Source organism: Chiloscyllium plagiosum, unplaced genomic scaffold (assembly GCF_004010195.1).
Source record: "Chiloscyllium plagiosum isolate BGI_BamShark_2017 unplaced genomic scaffold, ASM401019v2 scaf_6434, whole genome shotgun sequence".
In the NCBI taxonomy this organism is placed as follows: domain Eukaryota; kingdom Metazoa; phylum Chordata; class Chondrichthyes; order Orectolobiformes; family Hemiscylliidae; genus Chiloscyllium; species Chiloscyllium plagiosum.
In genome coordinates, this window is record NW_025213075.1 from 15,902 (window position 1) to 22,606 (window position 6,705).

The window sequence follows — 6,705 nt, forward strand, 5'->3', positions numbered from 1 at the left end:
TGTGTGGCTTAGAGGGGAACTTGCAGGTGTTGTTGTTCCCATATGTCTGCTGCCCTTGTCCTTTTCAATGGAAGTAGTCATGGGTTTGGAAGATACTGTCTAAGAATTTTTGGTGAATTTCTGCAGTGCATCTGAGAGACATATGCACTGCTGCTACTAAGTGCTGGTGGTTGTGTGTGTGGATGTGTATCCATTTAACTGAGCTGCTTTGCCCTGGATGATATCAAGCTTCTTGAGTGTTGATCAAGCTGCATCCATCCAGACAAATGGGGAGTATTCTGTCACATTCCTGACTTGTGCCTTGTAGATGATCGACAGACTTTGAGGAGTCAGGAGGTGAGTTACTTGCCACAGTATTCCTAGCCTCTGACCTGCTCTTGTAGCCACTGTATTTATATGGAGAGTCCAGTTTCTGGTCAATGGTATCAGCCGGGGTGTTGATAGTGGGATATTCAGTGATAGTAACAACATTGAATGTCAAGGAGTGGCATTAGATTGTCTCTTATTGGTGATGGTCATAGCCTGGAACTTTTGTGGCGTGAATGTTGCTTGCCACTTGTCAGCCCAGGTCTGGGTATTGACCACATCTTGTTGCATTTGAACGTGGACTGCTTCAGTTATCTGAAAAGTCGCAAATGGTGCTGAACTTTGTGCAATATTTAGCAAATATTCCCACTTCTAACCTTATGGTGGAGGGGAGGTCATTGATGAGGCAGCTGAAGATAATTGGGCCTTAGACACTACTTTGAGGAATTCCTACTGAGATGTCCTGGAGCTGAGATGACTGACCACAACCATCTTCCTATGTGCTAGAATAATGACTCTAAACAGTGGAGAGTTTTCCTCCAATTCCTGTTGACTCATCCTTACTAACCTGTCTGCAGCAGGTACATCTGTCCATGACAGTGTCAGTAAGAGGGACCACTGCACAGTCTTTGTGGAGATGAAGTCCCGCCTTCACATTGAGAATAATCTCCATCTTGTTAGATGGCTCTATTACTGTGATAAATGGGACAGATTTTGAACTAATCTAGCAAATCAAGACTTTGCTTCCAAGAGGCACTGTGGGCCATCAATAGCAGCGGCAGCACTCCGACACAATGTGCAACCTCATGGCCCTGCCTATCCCCTACTCAATCATTATCATCAAGCCAGGTAATCAACCCTAATTCAATGGTGAGTGCAGAAGGGTAGCAAGTGACAGAGCTAAATGATCCCACAACCAACGGATCAGATCTGAGCTCTGCAGTCCTGCCACCTCCTATCATGAATGGTGGTGGACAATTAAACAACTCACTGGAGGAGTAGGCTCCACAAATATCTCCATCTTCAATGATCAAAGAGCCCAGCACATCAGTGCAAAAGATAAGGATGAAGCATTCGCAACAATCTTCAGCTAGCAATGTTGAATGGATGATCCATCTCAACCTCCTCCATAGGTCCCCAGCATCACAGATACTAGTCTTCAGACAACTCGATAGTGCAAAGTCTCGTGCAATAGTGCTGAAGACTTCCACTCCAGAACTTGCTGTTCTCCTAGCCAAACTGTTCCAGTACAGTTACAACACAGGTAACTACCTGCCCAGATATCTTCTGTACACAAAAGGCAAGACAGCTCCAACCTGGCAATTACCACCGCAGCGTTGTATTCTAGATTGTCAGTAAAGTGATGGAAGGTGTCATTCAACAATACTATCCAGCAGCACCTGCTCAGTAATAACCTGCTCAGTGATGCCTGGTTGGGTTTCATCAGGGCCACTCAGCTCTTGACCTCAATATAGCCTTGTACAAAATGGACAAAAAAAGAGCTGAATTCCACAGGTGAGGTGAAAGTGACAGCACTTGACATCAAGGCCACAATCAACAGAGTTTGGCATCAAGGAGCCCTACCTAAACTGGAATCATTTGGAATCAATCGGAAATTCTCCACTGGTTAGAGAAATACCTGGCACATAGGAAGATAGTTGTGGTTATTGGAGGTCAGTCAGCTCAACTCCAGGACATCTCTGAGGAGTTCTTCGAGGTAGTGTCCTAACCCCAATCATGTGCAGCTGCTTCATCAATGACCTTTGCTCCATCATAAAGTCAGAAGATGGACGAGGGAGATCCAGTAGAGTAACTCTGAAGATGGACGAGGGAGATCCAGTAGATGTAGTGAACCTGGACTTTCCGAAAGCTTATGATAAAGTCCCACATAGGAGGTTAGTGAGCAAAATTAGGGCGCATGGTATTAGGGGCAATGTACTAACTTGGATTGAAAGTTGGTTGGCTGATGGGAAACAAAGAATAGTGATGAACGGCTCCATTTCGGAATGGCAGGCAGTGACCAGTGGGGTACCGCAGGGATCAGTACTGGGACCGCAGCATTTTACAATATAGAAGATGGTAATAACGTTAGCAAATTTGCTGATGATACAAAGCTGGGTGGCAGGGTGAAATGTGATGAGGATGTTAGGAGATTACAGGGTGACCTGGACAAGTTAGGTGAGTGGGCAGATGCATGGCAGATGCAGTTTAATGTGGATAAATGTATGGTTATTCACTTTGGTATGCTGGCCTTTATAACAAGAGAGATTGAGTATAGAAGTAAAGAGGTTCTTCTGCAGCTGTACAGGCCCTGGTGAGACAACACCTGGAGCATTGTGTGCAGTTCTGGTCTCCAAATTTGAGGAAAGACATTCTGGCTATTGAGGGAGTGCAGCGCAGGTTCACGAGGTCAATTCCTGGAATGGCGGGATTACCTTACACTGAAAGACTGGAGCGACTGGGTTTGTATACCCTTGAGTTTAGAAGACTGAGAGGGGATCTGATTGAGACATATAAGATTATTAAAGCATTGGACTCTCTGGAGGCAGGAAACATGTTTCCGCTGATGGGTGAGTGCCAAACCAGAGGACACAGCTTAAAAATATGGGGTAGATGATTTAGGACAGAGATGAGGAGAAACTTCTTCACCCTGAGAATGGTGGCTGTGTGGAATGCTCTGCCCCAGAGGGCAGTGGAGGCCCAGTCTCTGGATTCATTTAAGAAAGAGTTGGATAGAGCTCTCAAGGATTGTGGAATCAAGGGTTATGGAAATAAGGCAGGAACAGGATACTGATTAAGGATGATCAGCCATGATCATATTGAATGGTGGTGCAGGCTCGAAGGGCAGAATGGCCTACTCCTGCACCTATTGTCTATTGTCTATTGTCAGAAGTGGAGATATCTACTGGTGAGTGCACAATGTTCAGCACTATTCACAACTCCTCAGATACTAAAGCAATCCATGTTGAACAAGACGTGGACAATATTGCAGGCCCAGGCTGACAGGTAGCAAGTAAAATTCATGCCACACAAATACAATGCAATGGCTATCTCCAATAACTGGCAATCTAATCACTGCCCCTTGATATTCAATGGCTGTCAACATCCTAGGAGTTACCATTGACCAGGAACTCAGACTGGTTCAGAGTCAGTGTGCTATGACAGCGAGCAGACGCCCCAGAGGTGAAGCCTGTTTCAGTCCATGAGCTGGATATGTTCCCATGAGCACACAGTTTCATTGCTGCATCTTAAAAATAATAGTTGACAGTGCAGCCAGAGGTTCAGCATTGAATTTCAGAAGCATACTTTAAGTGGATCAGAGATATGCTGGCTCTGTGAAGGAGCAGATCACCAATAGTACTTCCCAGCTTCTCCCAGTAGCTTCCTTGATGGATAATAATGCAATTCTCTCTTGAATGCCTGAATTGAATCTGCCTCTACTATACTCTGGTAGTGCTTTTTAGATTCCAACCATTCGCTGTGTGAAAAAGCTTTTCCTTATGCTTTGTTCACCAATTAACTTAAATCTGTGCCCATCTGTTCTCAATCCTTCATCTATGTGATCACCACCTCCTATCTACTCTGTTCAGATTTGTCTCATGATTTGGAACACCTCCACCAAGTTAACTTAATATTTTATTCAACCAGGAAATTGGTCCCAATTTTTCCTATTAATCTACACAACTGAAGTTTCCCATCCCTAGAACCATTCTTGTGAATCTTGCCTGCACATTTTCTAATATCTTCACATCCTGCCTTAAGTGTGACCTGCAGAAGGGAAGAAAACTGAATACTCTTGCTGAGGCTGAACTAGGAATCCATTTAAATTGAACATGGAAAGGTAAAACATAGCAGCAAGATTAGGCCATTTGGCCCTTTGATCATTCAATGTGATTGTGGTTGATCATCCAACTCGGTACCCCATTTCTCTCTATACTCCTTAATCGCTTTAGCCCGAATAACCATATTTAACTATTTCTTGAAAACATCCAATGTATTGGTGTCAATTGTTTTCTGTAACAGAGAATTCCACAGGCTCACCACTCTCTGGCTGAAGAGATTTCTCCTTACCTCAGTCCTAAATGGCCTACTTTGTATCCTTGGACTGTGCCTCTGAGTTCTGGACTCCCTGGTCATCAGAAGCATTCTTCCTGCCTACCTGTCTATTAACCTGTCTACTCTTGTTAGAAGTTTATGGAGTTCTGTAAGGCCACTATTACATCCTTTCTTTTGTTCTCTATGCCTCTCTATATGTAGCAAAACAAAACTGTGGTTTTTGCATTCACCTGTAGGGAGCACATCTGTCTACCATTCTCCAGTCTGAGGACACCTTGCTGTCCTCTAAACTTTTTTCCCGATTGGACACCAACTCTATTTCATGACTTCTTGTTTATCAAATCAGCCTTTTTATGTGGTCTTTTACAAAATGCTACCTTAAAATTCATGAAAACAACGTCCTTTGCATTTAATTAATAAGCTTTCTATGTTCCTTCAACAAAAAGAAGCAATTTAGTCTGTCAACCATAATTTGCCTTTTACAAATAAGTGCTGGTTTCCTTAATTAACTCAAGTTTCTCCAGCAGCCTTTTTTTTCTCTGATTATTGTGTCTTAAACTTTACCCATCATATTCAAAACACATGGAGCAAATTTGTCCCCAAACCACCCTGAAAAATTCAATCACAGGAATGATCGATCAGCAGAAAGTTGCCCCACTCATCGGGGTGAGAAATTCTGTGAAGAACCACTCCTCCAATCTCAGGTGGTTTTGTTCCTGCATTTTTAAAAATCACTCACAGGCTGTCATGTCAGAAAAGGGAGTGAAGTCAGGGGCACAGTGATGCTGTGGGAGATGGAAGCTTTACCAGGCAGGAATATGAAAAATGAGCCCTGACAACCAAAATAATAATCCTTGAAAATCAAAATGTAACTCTTCAGAAATCTCAAGAATAGCCCTCTACAGAATATTTGTGTCATCCTCACTACTTGCCTTCCCATCAATTTTTGTCTCATACATAAACTTCATGACATTCACTTCAAAATCATCATTTTTACAAATAGTAGTGATACATAACGAGTGTGTGAATTGGTTAATTAATTAGATACAGGAAGAAGAGAACAGAGTAATACTTTTTAAGTAGGAGTTGACCATCAACCTCTCACAAGACTACATTAGTACGTATCTAAATTGCGTAACACTGAATCTTATTTGCTAATACAAACTGGTCTTGTTCCACATCTTGAACTATGTTGCTTCTTGTTTCCTTATCTGTACTGGTTATCCATGTTGCATCTTTTGGTCTTTTTACTACTTCTCCAGTTGGTTTGTCTTTTATATTTTGTATGTTTTGGTTGTGGATCAACTTCATGCATAAATGCCAATCTCTATGCCTTTTGGAATATTTTTACACATATCTTTGATAAAATACTTGGGATATCAAAATATACAACTTTTCAGAGATTATTTTAGCTGCTGAAATTATATCATTGCATAATTTTGATCTGTACGGGTCATCACCTTGAGGGACGGCACTGAGTGGGGAAGGAAGCTGAAGACCCTCTTTAGAGAAAGGGTGTCTTGGTCACTGAGAAGCTACATGGTGGGAGGGAGTGACAGACAAAATATTCCTCAGTCAAGATGTGAACTACAGGTTCAATCAACATTCCCTCTAAATTGTGTGACAGCATGTCTATACAGCTGCTGCAAGGTTTTATGCAGGGTGATTGCTATCAGAGTGCTGAACATGGCATTGACATCTAGTTCTGGAATCTGCACAGATAGACAGAAAATGAGAAGAAATTCTGGGCTCAATCCGATGAAAAGACTTCATTTTTGTTGCTTAAGCATTAATTTATTTAGGATTTGAGTAACACATCTCTTGACTCTCAACAGCCTGTCCATCATCTACAAGGTTAGATCTCATGGAATACAGGGAGAACTAGCCATTTGGATACAGAATTGGCTCAAAGATAGAAGACAGAGGGTGGTGGTGGAGGGTTGTTTTTCAGACTGGAGGCCTGTGACCAGTGGAGTGCCACAAGGATCTGGGTCCTCTACTTTTTGTCATTTACATAAATGATTTGGATGCGAGCATAAGAGGTACAGTTAGTAAGTTTGCAGGTGACACCAAAATTGGAGGTGTAGTGGACAGCAAAGAGGGTTACCTCAGATTACAACAGGATCTGGACCAGATGAGCCAATGGACTGAGAAGTGGTAGATGAAGTTTAATTCAGATAAATGTGAGGTACTGCATTTTGGGAAATCAAATCTTAGCAGGACTTATACACTTAATGGTAAGGTCCTAGGGAGTGTTGCTGAACAAAGAGACCTTGGAGTGCAGGTTCATAGCTCCTTGAAAGTGGAGTCACAGGTAGATAGGATAGTGAAGAAGGCGTTTGG